Genomic DNA, 17,965 nt, shown 5'->3' with positions numbered 1-17,965 from the left:
ATACAAGTATATAGTTGCTCAGGTGGGTAGATGTGTCAGCATGCGTAGGCTGCAAAGGAACAAGTAATAGGTTTATTCCATGCTGAAAAAAAGAAGAAAGAAAACACAACGTTTCGGCTGTGGAGCCTTCTTCAGGTGTGAGAGAGACAGGGCAGTAAGCAAAGGTACTGTAGTGGGAGAACAAAGGCTGGAAGAGAGCAGGAGTGAGAGGTGGGAGCAGGGGACAGAAAGAGAGGCCAATCAAGAGGTGTGAAGTCAGAATAGGTGTAGAGAGGTGTGAAATGAAACTTCCAATGAATGGAGAAAATTTAGAAGAAGAGTAGTCTGTCGTTAAGAAAAGGGGGAAGGTATGATCCTAGCTGCAGGATAATTTTGGTTTTGGTAGTCTTTCTGATGTATGAGTTGGGAAAACTGTCTTTGAGAACACAGACGGAGAGATTAGAGTGGTCATGGCCGTCAGAGGTGAAATGAGAAACAATGGGCTTGGAGAGATCTTTAATCTTCACAGCCCTGACGTGTTCTCTGAAGCGGTCTCCGAGTCTCCTTCCTGTTTCTCCAATGTAAATAGCTGGAGATACATGTAAAGAGATACAGTAAATAAGGTTGCTGGGGGTACAAGACGCCATCTGGGTGATCCGGAATTGCCCACTATAATGAGTGTGGTGTTAGATGTGTACTTGCAGGTGATACAGCGAGCTCTGTTGCAAGGGAAAGTGCCTGGTGTGGATGGTTGCTGAGGGCGGTCAAGGTAGCTGTGAACAAGAAGGTTGCGCAGATTAGGTGATCGGCGATATGAGATGATGGGGCTGTCAGAAAAGAGGGCCCCAATGGAGGGATCATCCTGTAGGATGGAAAAGTTGTTGTTAATAGTCCTGGGGATAGGAAGTGTGTTGGGGTGGGATATATGAATATCGATTACACAAAATATACAATAATGCTAATATTGTCAGTCATTTCCATCATAAGAAGGTTTAAATACAGTATGTATGCTTGTATTGGGTGTTAAAACTAGACTTAGGGGTTGATAATGGACAGTTTCTCTAATCGTTCTGTTTCTTATGTTATCAGATGATCTGCAATTCATGGTGACACATCAGCAGGACTAACATGACATAACATAAATTTGAGCAACTATTATTGATCTTAAACAAAGTGCGTAGTGAAGTGATTACATTTTTTTCCATTCATCTGTGTTGCAGGTTAATTTGAACAGTAATGTTGGGGATCTGCACTGATTTGTTTTCTAATTTTACTTTTTTAAATTGAGTCCTAAAGTAATATGTAGGTCACATTGGCTTGAGACATTCTGCAACATTGACGAGAAGCCTCACTTACAGTATACTAGTTGATTCACACAAAAAGAAATGTTTGGAAAAAAACACAATAACCCATAAGAGGAGTACATTCTTTATTGCATTGATGATTCCTCCCTAGCCTTTGTCTGCTTACACTCTTTTTGGTTGGCTACATTTAGGGAACATTTTCATTCAAAGGGCTGAACTGCACTGAATATGGTACAGTGGTCCTGTAATGGTGGGAGTAGACAGGGAGAGACCACAATTATTCCTCATCGGTGCAAGTAAAACCTGGCAAAAGAAAATAAGTTATATGCGTCTTATTTCAGTAACCATGACTTATGGTTCCTTACCAAAACCTATGAGGAAGACAAATCTGTTCTAAAGCAGAGGAACAATACTGCAGCCTTTGCAAAAGCCAGAGAAGATGCCTGGTAAAGAATCACAGATAAATGTAATGTGAAAGTTATTCATGTAATGCAATGGAGTATCTCAGGATATTACAAAATATTTGAATTTGGTGAGCACTCGTACATTATTTAAATCACTTTACTTACAACTTTATGGTATTGAAGTGGAGTTTGCATTTAAGCCTTTAAATGATTGTACTGTATTTTTATACATCATTAATTATTAAATATATAGCAATACATTATAATAAAAGTAATTATAAATGCAGCTTTACCATAACAGGAGGACCTGGCAGCAGATCAAGAACATAAGTGTAAGTGGTTCTTCCTTAGAACTTGTCCTGCCCAGTCCTGGGCTCATTATAACACACTGGGGTTGCTGTCTGTACACCCATCCCACTATCAATCAGTGACTCAGTCTCCCAATGAATCAGGCCAGTTGTAATCCCTGGAATGCCACTGAAAAGATGCTCTAACACTGATGTAACTGATGTAGTGCTACAATCATCAGTACCCTATGAGGTGTGTTAGCAGAACCCTAAAACCCCCAAAAGCCCTGAAACCTTAAACCTGTTACTTGTAAGAGTGTATAGCCTCAGTGGATCACAGAAGTTGATTTTTTTTTCTGAAATGGCCTGTGGGAGGCTACTCTTGAGTCGACTGCTGGTTATTTCAGTACAAACGTTTCAGAAGGACAATGTTACATTAATGACCAGTAGCACAGTGGTGAGTCATTAATACACTTAGATGTTGCTGTATTTACCCTTTTTTACATTTTACAAAATGCATTTTGCATTTTGCATCCATTGAAATATTCTCTCTTTTCAACTATTTAACAATTTCACTGTTAAAAATATTATGACAAAACAACAGCCAATGTTAAAAAATGAAGACAAAATAAAAAATCTTGGTGTTCAAGCAAATAATAATAATGAATAATTTCACAACTTAACATCGGGAAATATATGAGAGTTCTGCATTGTCCTTTTTAAAATTGCCACAGTTGTGACGATAAAGCAGTTTAAACCCTAACCCTGGTTATTATAACATTTTTGCATCTTTTACTAAAGACTCTGTCCATTTGTATTTTTTGGATATTCTTTGTTTCAAGTTAAAAGGAAGACATTAGTATTCATGGCTGAACTGTGAACTTATATTTTCTTTTCCAGAAGTAGACTTTCCCTCGAAAATCTGCACAATTCATGTTTGTACAGCTCATGTACAGTATCCCGAACACATAAAATTATAAGTGTTAATATTATGATAAATTAGAAGTAGGCTGAATATTAGTGAATTTATCAAAATGGAAACTATATGTGATGTACAATAAAGCTTATTCTGTTCTTATACTCTTCAATTTGATCATTAATTTCTACACCCATGCTTTATTCCTGCCAAATATCTTTCATCACAGAGAACACTGAAAACAGCTGTTTCATAACCCACATTCTTTCACATTTACACACCTTTTCCAAGGAATATGACAGCTAGCCCGGCCAACAGGTTAGGTTTCTTTTCTTACAAATATGCAAAATAACTAAATTAAAAGCTTAAATGAGTTTTAAAATACATTTTAAAAAGTATTAAAGTATATATAGTGAACAGTGATTGCATCACAGTTTGACATCGTGTTGAATAAAAGAGTTTAACATGACTCAATACTTTAAAACTTCATATGTTTGAAATTCAGGAATATCAATAATGCAAAAGGGCAGATCTATTGCTTACGATGGGAGTTGTTTGTGTTTCATACACTTTAATGTGTACAGTGTATTTGCAACACATGAAAGAAAGAGCTTGCATATTCATGATAAAAAGGCGTACGATTTTTCATTGACTATGTTGATTGCAGTTACAATATTAAAAGAAAAATATGTCAAAATATCCAGAAAGCATTACAGAACATAATACATGTACTGTATATATTTTCACTTAGTAGTGTATTTCTGGGCTGATAAAACATCATACAGTATATATTCTACAATAATGAACACTCCTTCTTCTGTACTTGTCTTTTCAACCAAGGGTTTACTGTATTTAGAATAGAAATTTCTCCTAGACCTTCCTCAATGTTGACCTTGTAAGTAAATGCCTTCTAGTACAGCCTTTAATTCCATCCTGCTCATTTTAGTCCATTTTGTTATTCAGAGGGAACTTCCTGATATATTGCAATGTGCTGAAGAATGATTTGTGAAGGATTCTGCATCCAAAGTCACAGCTGTGAGGCTGGTCTAGACAGAATAAAACTGAGAGTGTGGATTCAGCAGACGCCAGCTCTGACAGAGAAGGGGTCTGGATAAGGCACTGCTTTGTCAAGTGTTGAAACTTGTGTTCAAATGTGAAAAAGTGTCAGGTTCCACAGCACAGCTGGCATGTTGATTCATGATTAAAAATAATTTCGTTCTTCCAAGGAAAAAGATTTACATGAGTCAAAGACTGCATGCTATGAAATATACTTTCTCATAAACAAGGCTATTTGGTAGGTACAGTACAAGTGTATAAGACAAGTCAACAAAATTGGAAAAAAAAGAAAAAGTGAGATTAAGTTTAATTCTTTTTTTAATAATATTGTGGGGAAAATAACTCTCAGGACCCAGGAATACAGAAAACCTTCAAGATGATTGACTGCAGCAACTTCAGGTGCCTGGCAATAATAATAATAATAATAGCTTACACTTATATAGCGCTTTTCTGGACACTCCACTCAAAGCGCTTTACAGGTAATGGGGACTCCCCTCCACCACCACCACCAATGTGTAGCATCCACCTGGATGATGCGACGGCAGCCATAGTGCGCCAGAACGCTCACCACACATCAGCGATCAGTGGGGAGGAGAGCAGAGTAATGTAGCCAATTCATAGAGGGGGAGTATTAGGAGGCCATGATTGGTAAGGGCCAATTGGAAATTTGGCCAGGACACCGGGGTTACACCCCTACTCTTTTCGAGAAGCACCCTGGGATTTTTTTAATGACCACAGAGAGTCAGGACCTCAGTTTTACATCTCATCCGAAGGACGGCGCCTGTTTACAGTATAGTGTCCCCATCACTATACTGGGGCATTAGGACCCACATGGACCACAGGGTGAGCGCCCCCTGCTGGCCCCACTAACACCTCTTCCAGCAGCAACCTTAGTTTTTCCCAGGAGGTCTCTCATCCAGGTACTGACCAGGCTCACACCTGCTTAGCTTCAGTGGGTTGCCAGTTGTGAGTTGCAGGGTGATATGGCTGCTGGTGCAATAGGTTTCAGATAATTCATACTGTGCCCCATGATTTGAAAAAAAAAAGCAAAACATGTATACAAGTTTTGAAACTTCATATTTTATTCAGAACATGAATGTTCCCATTTCTAAGCATGAGATAATTTACAGTAAATGTCAGCAACATCTAAAGACAAATTTAATGTCACCTCTCATTCAGTAGTTGCTTGATTAAATGCATTCTGGAAACACAATTTTAATGTAGAAAATGGAAAGACTACATTTTTTAAAAAATCAATCATATGAACAATGTTTTAGACATGAGAAAAAAGCAATAAAGATAGTGGAGCTTGCACTGTTTTTTCCATGCATTCACAGCATTACAATGTTTTTATATTGTTGTAGTGTTTTCTCTGAAGGCACCAGTTCTGTAGGGTTTGGGCATTTACTGGGACAATTATTAATTGTAGCAGTAAATCACAAAATGATTCTTTTAATGGCCTTAGAATCCAACCATGCGATATAACTCAAACAACGCACACACACAGGTACTAATACACGAGGATACATTTATTAATACATAGAATATGCATATAAACCTAACAGATCTTATCGAGAGGGTTATTAGAATACAAAAGGTATATATTCAGTCAGTTACAAAGAGTTACACATATCAAGAGGACATACGTTCAGTATATCATTCATTTAGACCGTTTCATAAATGAACTTGGTTATAACTTCTACATTAGATACTCAAAACAAGTACATAACTCTTAGGAATTAAATTGATATCAACTGGTTGGGATAACAATTGAATTCTCGAGCAGTAATGCAGTGAAGTTGAATACTCATCCAATCTTTGGGGATTCAGATCTCCTGTGGGCTCTCTGGCTCTGTGCCAGGCTGTGCTGTGCGGCTTGCGACGGTGTGCTGCTGATGCTCACTGACCGGCTAGTTAGTGTTGGCTTTAACTAGCAAAGTTTGCGCACAGGAGAAAAGATGACTGTGGGTCCCAGCAGGTCAGGAAGAGGACCGGTTCATTCCTGATGAAGCGCTAGTTCTGAATAGTTATTCAGCTGTCCACAGTTCCGACCTGTTCATGAGGCTTGCTGCTGGTCCTAACCTCGTGTGGATCTTTGGGTTACTCTCTGGCAACCTCCGCTCTAGACTCTTAGAACAGAGGAAAGTTCTGGCACTCGGACACGCTGGCCGTTCCGTGGTTGTCCGGGCTGAGTCTCAGGATGGTCAGGAGGCACGCTGCAAGAATGTCCTGCCCTTGGGAGCCTTCTGCTCCTGGGCCGTCCTGCCCTGGAATTCTCCCTTGAATTCCCTTTAGAATTGTCCACAGAATAGTCTCCGAAAAAGTCTTGGAGCTCTGTGTTGCCTGTTTTTACCTTGAGGAACTTTAGCTCATTCATTGGCTGAAAGTTCCATGGGCATCAGAGTCCCACGTGGGTTACTCGGCCCTACCAGTCCCTGATTGGTTGATCAAGGTGCGATATGAGTCACTTACTCCTGACACTTAGGAATGCAGTCCAGATGTCCATCTGGCACTTCCTAGACAGATAGGCGCCAATGGATGACCATTGATCATGATAGCCAGGCTTAGCTAAGTGCATCCCCCTTTGGGAGCTGTCCCTTATCAAAAGAAAACATCTTTAAATCAGCCTGCATGAATAGCTTCTCTGTGGCTGCACCACAGAGATGAAGAGAGAGATGAGGCCTCATTTGGGAAAGCACCACAACACTTAATTCTGTCTTATTAACAGGCATTGCCGCTACATTGTTATGGCTCCTTCTAGTAGTTTTTGTTATTTGTTGTATGTAATTCTGTAGACAACTTTCGAGTTTAGGTCTTATCACAGTAAGTGATATAGAATTGTAGGAGGAAGCTGTGTTGTAACATAAGGTTAGTGCACAAGTGTGGCAATCCTTATACATCTGCATTCTAGCGATATCTTTTCACACTTTCTATGCAAATAAACTCTTTGAATTAAATAGCAGTGTGCTTTCTATGAGAGTTACTTGGGTGAATGTTCAGTTGGGTGGACAGCTGGAGAGCAGCTACATTCAGCAATGCCAGTACATTCTCTGACACAGCTCTGGATTCAGAGTAATGACTCGGAGGCAAAGTAAGATAAACAAGTATTTATTAAAAATAACACACAACTAAACCACACAAAGTGTTATACACATACAGCAAGTTCATACAACATACTGTACAACTAACAAATAGTTGAGTTTCTCCCCATTGTTCCAGATTCTGAACTGCAAATTTTTTTTTTCTGAGATGTTGTCACATAGCACTAGGCAACAGAAGGTAGGACCTTGTGTGTGGCTATTCTGGTAACTGTGGTTCAGTGTCAAATCGAGGGACGAAAACGTTGTCCTGGACAAAAGCTAGGAGGTCAAAAACCGGGAAGGTTCTGCGAGCACAAGGTACAAAAACAGTAGGCGAAGTCGCAGTCGAGGACGGGTGCTTGGGGTCAAAAGTCAGAAAGGTTCTGAGGAGGCAATGTACAGTACCAAAACGGGAGGCGAAGTCATAGACGTGGACGAGAGCGAAGAGTCTAAATGCCGGGAGAGGAGATATCTTAAGGAAAAGGCTGGGAATGTACAAGTATGGGACTCAGGAAGGAAACCTCAATAGTGAGTGAGGAAAGGAAGACAAGTGAGGGTTTAAGTAATGATGAGTTAATTGGCGTGTGGGCGTTTAGGGAGAGTAGAGCTCATGGAAATGTGGGAGCGCTTGCATGCCTGCGTGCAATTCGCGACAGATGTGAACTTTCAAAAAATGAATGGAAATACCCCCCTCCCCCTGCCTTAGCTCCTTACACTATACAAATCAACAACATTAACATGGAAAGATGGAGAGTTACAGAGCTTGTATTACAACTTGTGTTACAGAGCTGTACTAGAAGAATAATTACAAAATAAAGACATTTTAGAAGACAACCACTGTGTATTTAGAAAATAAGTTAGAGGTCTTGGAGCAAACTATCAGGGACAGTAGATACACCAGAGCTCATGACATGTGAGTGCGAGGAATTATGAATCTGTGAGGTTCAGTGAGGTTCTTGCACATGGTCTTTCCCTGGAAGGTTACTGGTCATACCAGGACACTTGGAGCACAACACACAAATGTACAGGGACTGTGCAGGTGTGTCCTCAGGACAACAGAATTACAACACCTGGGACAACACATAGGTTGTCAAATAGCTGTTAGCACTCAGAAGGGAAAACTCAGCACACAGAGTGAGATTTACTAGTCACAGACATTAAAATTGCAAAAATGTTTCAATCTCCACAGTCCATGACCAAGAGACAGTTACCTACTGAAGTCTGAAACAGAATATGAGAAAAGGAGATAATTAATATTACAGAATCCCTCTAGACTGATGGCAACATCACTGTCATAACACTTCTCCTGCCATTCTGACTCTCTAAACACAGAGCTGTGGGACAGACAAGAGTGTTGATGAAATTATTATGCCGGACAGGAGATCATGACTGAGGGATCTACAGCATCATACAGTAGGAGCTCAGCTCAGGACCAAACAGGACTGGAAATCTCTCTACACCAAGCCTACTGTCACTGGGGTCAGGAAGGAAACACCATAAAATTGCTACTTGCTAATATTGCTACTTGCTAATTGCTAAAGTGGGACTAACAGTCCATTTAATATGTATGTTAGGGATTTTCTACTGTTATATTTAACACCTTGTCTCTGTTTAAGAGACCCACTGTCCAGTTAAGGATTAATTCCAGTTTAGTTAGTAACGTTAAAAATGAAAGTATTTAAATCCTCAACAGTTAATGGTTAGTTAAAATAAAAAAATAAGAAGTATTTGCATTGTTACTGTTGTAACAGAAGGAATAAGGTTCTTGATCCCGAGATGAAGTAGAACAGATGAGTTTATTGCATGCAAGGAACAATAAAGCCGAAGTCTTGTTTCCCGCAAGAAACAACAAAACCGAAGTATTGTTCGATGTGCCGGTACAAATTTTTGGATTATATAGTATCTTCTTCTCTGTTTCTGACGTCACTCGGTCTGATGGTAAAGAGGGGGGTTCATGGTATTTGGCCAGTTTACGATGTCCTGGCCAAATGGTCAGTTTAAGATTACACCCAGGGGGGTTCCTAGCTTGCATCTGCAATCCTTATCAGTTAACCCCCTTTCCTGCCATAAACCCCAGCTTGTGACTTAGAAGTCTAAACCTCATACAGAAAGGATTAAATTCAAACCCCCATCTTCACATCTTTCTTCATTACTTTGTTGTATTTTTTACTTTAATTGCTCCTTATGAGACTGTACAACAGATGGGATTAAATAGGCTCAGTGAGAGGAACAGGACTCATGGCAGCTGTGCACCTGTAATGTGTCTGTGGGCTCCTGACTTCTGCATTTTCCACACCAGTCACACCTGCCACTAACAGCATATTCACATGAAACTGATAAACACTAAAATTTTGTTTTTTTCTAAATATATGAACATTTAGAAGGAACAGCAGCACAGAGGTTAGCAATCCTACTGTCACGGGGGCTAGTTCTGACTCCCGTGAAGTGTGTTATTAAAGACCCTATGCAGGATGGTATAATCCAGAAATGACTGGAGAAGGACATCAGGGAAGACACGGCGAGGAATGGATGGGATGACGGACAGGGGGTCAGTGAAGACTGTGATCCGGTGCATAGGGGAAACGCAGACGAACGAGTCAGAAAGGAAGTCCAATGGAGGAATTCAGGGCGCAGTGCAAGGTCCAGGTGCCGGGAGATCCAACAGAGATGAAGGCGACTAAAAGCATGAACAGGGAACTGGGACCAGGAACAAGAAGGGTTAAAACCATAATGGGACAAGGTGCTCAGTAGGTCAGGATGTCTTGGGAAAAGGCCTTGCCCTCGGACTTCTCCTGAGCCCGGTGGACAGGCGGGCCTTCAGACGTCCATCTTCCAAAGCTGAGCCCAGAACTATGGAGATGCCGGGCTTAAATAGGGAAATGGGGATAGGAAACAGCTGGGATAAATAAGGCTGGGGAATACAATGAAAAAGGTAGGAGCACCCTCTAGAGGAGAGATGACGTTCGTGACTCCTACCTCACAGCGCTGGGGCCCTGGGTTCCATTCCAGACCTTGGGTTCTACCTGTGTAAAGTTTGTGTGATTTCCTTGTGTTCATGTGGTAGGTTTATTGGCTTCTGGAAAAATTGGCCCTGATGTGTGTGTGTGTTCCCTGCAATGGACTGGTGTCCCATCCAGGATGATTCCTGCCTTGCATTACCAGCTTCACAGGATAGACACTGGGCCTCCATGACCTTAAATTTGATTAGTGATTATTGAAAGAGATGTGATACGTAAGAGATACAGCTGAAGCCTGTTTACTTCTAATCTTTAATCTGTAAAGATTTATTAATTAGAGATTAAAGCAGATAGTTTGTTTTTCATCATCTTTTACTTCAGTTTCAGAAGAAGTTTATATATTTATTTTATTATTGAAGTTCAGTGTGTTTGTGTGCAGCTGAGCTCCTCCACAGGCTGTGTCCTATGTCACTGCTTTCACCCACAGCACCTGCAGTAGGTCCCAGCTGCAGCAGTGCAGTTGCTATGCAGTCCTGCTGAGAGTGGTTTTTGTACGAGTGTGTAACACTGTGTGAACACCCATTTACTGTTTAGGTAGTGTTGACCCTGACAGTAATAATCTGCTGCATCTTCAGCCTGGACTCCTGTGATGGTCAGAGTGAAGTCAGTCCCAGATCCACTGCCACTGAAACGCTCTGGGATCCCAGTCTGACGGGTAGTTGCATCATAGATCAGGAGATTAGGAGCTTCTCCAGCTTTCTGTTGGTACCAGCTGAGGCGATTATTATTGTACACTGCAGGACTGGTCTTACAGTTCACAGTGAGTGTCTCTCCTGCAGCAATAGATATTCTAGGAGTCTGGGTCACAGAAATCTGTCCACTGGATTCTGAAAATGAAAAAAACATCACAAAAAGTATTGAAAATACCAATTTATTCTGTAAATCAGTAATACATTATATGATAGACATACAGTATGAAAACAGAATATATTAATGGGATATTTATTATGATGCTTTAATATTTTTTCTCTTTAACTAAATTAACATAAATCTTGATTTTTTTATTCACATAATATAAAAATATTTTAAATTCTATAAAATATCCAAATCCACTCCTACCCTGAACAGTGATGAGGAGTGTCCAGATAAAGATGGTGATGAAAGCCATTGTTGCTGTGGATTCTGTTGCCATGAAGGGCAGCTTTCAATTATGAAGTGTTAAACTCACAGGGCTATAAACACTCCCAGAGCACTGAAGCATGTGCTGCCAATGCAAAGTGTCTTTTTTATGCAAATTATCTTCCTGGGTTCAAGAGCACTTGTAGCCTGTCAGTGCTAGAAACACAGGCTTGATGTTGTGTGTTGTGTCAGAACAAGATGAGCAGTTTAGCATGAACACTCCCAGGACAGCAGGACTAGACAGAGAGCAGCTTTATAAGGAGCAGAGGATGAGACATCAGCTGAGCCCTTATTCCACTCAAGACAGCAGAGTTTGGAGAGTCTGGTTAAAGCAGAACTTATCTATGTGTCTTCATATACAGCAAAAAAAAATGTCTTAACTTACTCTATGATCATGTAAGCCATACTATCTCTCATCAGGGTATATGTGCTCATTTCTTGCTAATTAGTAATTTTATAGTAAGTAGAGATAAAAGGGGCAGCATGGGGGTTAGCCCAGACTCAGGGGTTCAGACAATGTAGGAAAGAAACCTATGCCCTCAGGCCATGGACAGGACATCCGTACCCACAATGTTAAGCGAAGAGCAGATTAGACACAGGAAGTAAATAGGCTACACAACAAGGCACACCGGAAATACATGAATAATCACAGGGAACTAGGAACAGGACAGAAGTAGACCGCCCTCTAGGTGTACTGGGTGTAACACAAAGGCCAGAAGAACTGTGAACCTCTCTCTCAAGGAGAGTTACACAGAAATAATTCTGGTTCCTTCTGAGTGATATTCCAACAGAACAGTAATAGTGACTCTGCTGTCACCAGTAAAGCCTGTGAAACCTGTGTTAATGTTTCCAGCAGCAGCTTCAGTTTCTCACCACATCTTGAGATTTCATAGGCAAAAATACGTCGGGGACAGTCTGAGCTGAGTGCAGCTGGGCTGATTTGCCTAGTGTGGGGGAGACTGGCTGGTTGAGGGAGGTGTCGCACTGCAGGGGTGTCAGAGAACTGCATCTGTTCAGGGGCAGGAAAGCAAGAGAGCAGGTCATGAGTCTGGTCAGGCTGTTTTAAACAGCATCAGTAACACTTTATATGAAAAATTACTGAGGACTTATGAATATTAACTAGATACTTCAGCAGTTCGTTGCTTTAATCTTCTCTGTGAATAAGTTTTACTAATGTATTAGTGCTGAACATTTGAACTGCCCCTGTATAACAGTGGTAAAGGTACTAATTACATTTCTGAGTTATAAGTGTCTGAGTCATCAATTTCCCTTTGGGATCAATAAAGTCTTATCTATCTCTAAGTGTTTATATATTTGATATATTTAATAGTGTACACACTAACTAACTATATTGCACCAATAATAATTATGCAGCAGCAGCAGCGATGTCTGTCCATAACTGGCACCTATTCTGAAATTTGACCATTTGTCGTTCTCAGTCATAGGTAATGTATTTATATTAATATTTTGTCAAGTCTATGAGTGGGTGGCGCAAGTGTTAGAGTTGCTGCCTCATGGTATTAGGGCTCTGGGCCCAATTCCTGGGGTGCTGTCTGCATGGAGTTTAGATTTTCTCCCGTGTTTGCGTGGGTTTCCTCTGTTTCAGGGGAAACAGGTGCTCCTGTTTCCTACTACTGTCCAAAGTTAAGCTGCTAGGTTAATTGGTTTCTGGATGAATTTAAATATACTTTGACAGTGTCCAACTGTATAATCCCCTGCAAATGGCTCTTTACTCTTCTCCCCAGGGGGCTGGAAACACCCCTATGGTCCGCTATGTGTGCAGAGCCTAATGCCCAGGGCTTCTTCACAGAGGGCCAGGTGTCCTGATGCACTGTTCTGTCGCATCCTGTTCTGTTCTCAACCAGCCCTTCTCAATCACAGCTGCAGTCAAACCTGTATGCAACCCTCATGTTACCCATAAATGTGTACTTATTGTCTGGTGTCTGTGTTAAGGGGGTCTTTGATCAGGGAAGGAAATATATAGGATAAGGCATGAAACTACACCAACACAGACCACCAACTACACCAACAATGTGGCCCATCAGATTAACTTAACATCTATACAGCCCTCAGCACCTGGTGCTGAAAAACCCTCCTTTTTTGCTCTGTGATGTGCTGAAACTAAACCATGAGTGTCTTTTTAAAAACAATCAATTCTGTGGAATTGTGGGAATTATAAGTTATATATAATATGCATGTTTTTGTATTGTTTAATCACAAATTTGCTTAATAAAAGGAACCTTGCTGGAGAGCTGGATCCTCATAGCAGGTTCAGTATCAAGTCTGTTCTTGTGTTTTGTTTTCATTGCAGTTTAACACACAAATCCAGTCTCACAAAAATATGTTGCAGTTGTAGGGAAAACCGGTTCAGGGACGCCAAATATGTAATCATAGTGGCTCTCTGAAGGCACCAGTTCTGTAGGGTTTGGGCATTTACTGAGACAATTATTAATTGTAGCAGTAAATCACAAAGTTGATTCTTTTGATGGCTTTAGAATCCAACCATGCGACATAACTCAAACAACGCGCACACACAGGTACTAATACACGAGGATACATTTATTAATACATAGAATATGCATGTAAACCTAACAGATCTTATCGAGAGGGTTATCAGAATACAAAAGGTATATATTCAATCAGTTACAAAGTGTTACACATATCAAGAGGACATACGTTCAGTATATCATTCATTTAGACCGTTTCGTAAAGTGAACTTGGTTACAACTTCTACATTAGATACTCAAAACAAGTACATAACTCTTAGGAATTAAATTGATATCAACTGGTTGGGATAACAATTGAATTCTCGAGCTGTAATGCATTGAAGTTGAATACTCATCCAATCTTTGGGGATTCAGATCTCCTGCGGGCACAAAGAAACAGTTGCAGGCTGTTGCTGTCCAATCCGCGCTCTCTGGCTCGGTGCCAGGCTGTGCTGTGCGGCTTGCGACGGTGCGCTGCTGATGCTCATTGTTGGCTTTAACTAGCAAAGTTTGTGCACAGGAGAAAAGATGACTGTGGGTCCCAGCAAGTCAGGAAGAGGACCGGTTCGTTCCTGATGAAGAGCTAGTTCTGAAAAGTGATTCAGCTTTCCACAGTTCCGACCTGTTCACGAGGCCTGCTGCTGGTTACTCTCTGGCAACCTCCACTCTAGACTCTTAGAACAAAGGAAAGTTCTGACACTCGGACACACTGGCCGTTCCGTGGTTGTCCGGGCTGAGTCTCAGGATGGTCAGGAGGCGCGCTGCGAGAATGTCCTGCCCTTGGGAGCCTTCTGCTCCTGGGCCGTCCTGCCCTGGAATTCTCCTTTGAATTCCCTTTAGAACAGTCCACAGAATCCTCTCCAGAATCTTGTTGAATCTCCCTTTCTGAATCTGAATCTGAATCTGAATCTGAATCTGAATCTCTCAGGCTCTCTGTGTTGCCTGTTTTTACCTGGAGGAACTTCAGCTCATTGATTGGCTGAAAGTTCCATGGGCATCAGAGTCCCACGTGGGTTACTCGGCCCTACCAGTCCCTGATTGGTTGATCAAGGTGAGATATGAGTCACTTACTCCTGACACTTAGTAATGCAGTCCAGATGTCCAACTGGCACTCCCTAGACAGATAGGCGCCAATGGATGACCATTGATCATGATAGCCAGGCTTAGCTAAGTGCATCCCCCTTTGGGAGCTGTCCTTATCAAAAGAAAACATCTTGCATGAATAGTTTCTCTGTGGCTGCACCACAGAGATGAACAGAGAAATGGGGCCTCATTTGGGAAGGCTCAGAACACTTAATTCTGCCTTATTATTAAGCCTCGCCGCTACACAGTAAAGTCCAGAAGCACTTGATCAGCACGATTCTCCTCAGACAGGTCCTTTTGAATTACATTGCTTCTCAGATTATTAATCGGAAGTTCGTTAAACTGTTATTTCAGTGGAGAGTCAGAAATAAAGTAAATCTGCTCTCATAATCTTGAGCTAAAAAAATGACTGGTAGACCGAGGTCAAACCCAAGCAGTGTCGTAGTTGGTGGTAAGAAAGTAGAGAGCAAGCAGGGGCAGCGATAGATCAGATTACCCCAGATATTCTCAAGGACTGCAGAACTAATTTCAATCAGAAACTCGCAAAGCGTAGCCACAGTCTTAATACTTTTCAAACACCTGAATATTGTTTATAAATAGGTACAATTTCAAATGTTTTAGAAGGGAACTTTCACTAGCATTGGCATTTTCTAGAAAACCTATTCAACTGGGGAGAAGGACCATTTGGAAAATATTGTTTCTGAGGTTTTGTGTGCAAGCCGCCATGTTTTATAGTTTTCAGAGACAGACCCTGTTCCTATAGAGAACATGTGAAATAGAGCTGTAAAAAATGACTTTGTATCTTTTGTCCTTTAGTTTTTGGGACTTGTTTCACTGTTAAAGTGAGCTCTGCTCAAAACAAGTTTCATCTGTCCTGCTGGCTTGAAAAAGTGTGCAGTTTGGTTTTGAAGATTAATCTGATTAGTGGTGCTGACAGATAAAATGTGCGCAGCATAAGCTCTCCCCAGAACAAAATATATTTTTCATTCCTGGATGCCGGTGTTTATTATGATTCACATGATTTCTATATTACTATTTATCATACACTAATCAAAAGGTTTACCCACGCTGAGATTCACTTGGACACATGAGCTGCTGATGAGCTCACATTAATGATCACATAATGTGCATATCTGTGTTTGTGCCTTGTGATGGACTTTTGTCCTGTCCAGGGTGTATCTTGCCAATATAGTTTCCAGCTCCCCTGCAATGTACTGAGTAAGGTACAGATGCAGCCATTCAAAGTGCGCGGCACAGACACGTACCGGAGGTAATTGACGCAAAATACCGCGGTAAGTGATTGGTTGACCGACAGGGGCACTCGTGGTGCGTTGGTCGGTCGTAGAAAGATTTAAATGTCTTTACTGTGCCCATTTTAATATTGAATATTTATATGGAATTTTACAACTGAAGGGAAATCTTAGTAGCTGAGAATAAAAAGAACAGGAGCATACTGTAACGCGTGTGAAGGCCATAAACAATATTAATTTTGCAACATAAACATACAGTATATGACTGGTCTTGGTACATTAAAGAAAACATACACACCAGTATTCCATTTCTCCCTAAACATTTTAAGCATCGAAGTCTTTAACTAACGTGATACCGGAGTCAACAAGCATACTTTTAGAATTTGATAAAAAGGGAATATAATATGGAATCGCGTATCTAAAGAAATTAATAACAATATAATTATATTCATGTACCGCAACACAAGCCGGAATCCAGCCGGAGCCATGACTTTTTTTTAACAAACATTTCTTTTAAAAAATAAAACGTTTCCCTGGGTCAGAGATTAAATAAAACTTCACTCGCACCAAACAAGTTTATATTTCTAAATATCACAACATGATCGAATTTAAGTCATTTTAATAACAATGAATAGTCACCTATGCGTTACAATATAAATATTTATATTGATTTAAATCGCCTTTTGATTTCAATCGGAATAGCGTCTTTAAATATATGTGTTTTTTGATTCACAATCAGACAAATGCAACATAAATTGATATCTTTGTTTTCTAAGTATCTTAATAAACTTTAAGCATAGCTTTCTCCAAGTTTAGATTTATTTTTCTTGGGATCTTGGGATCAAACGTGGAAAGATAAGATTGTAATCGTTTTTATTTTTTAAATACATTTTAGAAAAGTGTAATCTATACTAAAAAGCTGTACACCACCTGCTATAAAGATACATATTGTAATACTTTCGGGCTCGGATAGGACGGACACAAGAACTGGCTTCCGGTCAAAGTCCGCGTAGACTTTAAAATCCTCATGCTCACCTATAAGGCTTTACATGGCTTGGCACCTCAATACCTGTCTGAACTTTTATCGCCCTACTCCCCACCTCACAACGTCCGCTCTTCAAATTCTGCCCTCCTTACTGTCCCCCAAGCCTGTCTACATTGTATGGGCGACAGGGCCTTCTCCTGCTATGCCCCCAAGCTCTGGAACTCTTTGCCCAAGGATATTAGAGAGTCATCTTCTCTAAACTCCTTCAAATCCAGACTCAAAACCTTCTTCTTCAGAAAAGCCTTTACTTAACTGGTTCCATTGTTCACCCCTCTGTTCTTCTTAATACCACCTTCCACGGTCTCCTCTATTGTTATTGTTGTATTGTTGTAATTATAATTGTGTCCTATCTTGTGAAATCTTCTTATTTATTGTTGTAGTCTTCTTATTTACTGTTATTGTCATCCTGTAAAGCGCTTTGAGAAGCCACCTTTAAAGGCGCTATATAAAATAAAGTTTATTATTATTATTATTATTATTATTATAACTCAGACTTGCGGAGTTAAAGCAAGTTAAAGCCTTGATTTTATATATCACCTTTAAAAGTGGCATCTCAAAGCAATACAGTAGATGTAAAAACAGTTAAAAGGACCACAGATTACAAAGTAAATACCCAACACTGATTGTACCCATCTGTCATGCTAATAAAGCACCTTGAATTGAATTGATTTGAGAGATGGGGGGGAGGGCGAGCGAGAGCACAGCCAGGACAGACAGGCAAATAAGATAAAATTATTTTTCAAGCAATGCAACTAACGTCGGGCAACGTGTTTTTTTTAATCCAACATTGACAGCCACATCTTAAATCTTGTCAGTCAGCTCCTTTTTCTCTATTTGAATTGTGGCGATTCAAACAACTTGGGATAACAAGCGGTCTCAAAGTCACCGAGCTCACAGAGCTTCAACAACAGATGACAATTTCCTTAGTCCTTCCTTAGT

The 17,965-nt window shown here is 40.5% G+C and overlaps 1 long non-coding RNA gene across 1 annotated transcript; it reads right to left on the bottom strand.

Moving 5' to 3' along the window:
* Positions 1 to 10,281: 10,281 nt before the first annotated feature.
* Positions 10,282 to 11,276, bottom strand: LOC148647005 (uncharacterized). Its single transcript, XR_015927553.1, has 2 exons — positions 11,103 to 11,276; positions 10,282 to 10,870 (listed from the first exon to the last, which is right to left on the bottom strand). It is a non-coding gene; the product is annotated as an uncharacterized LOC148647005 (long non-coding RNA).
* Between the last annotated feature and the right edge of the window lie 6,689 nt (positions 11,277 to 17,965).

The sequence above is a fragment of the Lepisosteus platostomus genome, chromosome 16 (assembly GCF_059453375.1).
Source record: "Lepisosteus platostomus isolate fLepPlt1 chromosome 16, fLepPlt1.hap1, whole genome shotgun sequence".
Classification (NCBI taxonomy): domain Eukaryota; kingdom Metazoa; phylum Chordata; class Actinopteri; order Semionotiformes; family Lepisosteidae; genus Lepisosteus; species Lepisosteus platostomus.
This window is presented reverse-complemented; position numbering and strand designations above follow the sequence as displayed.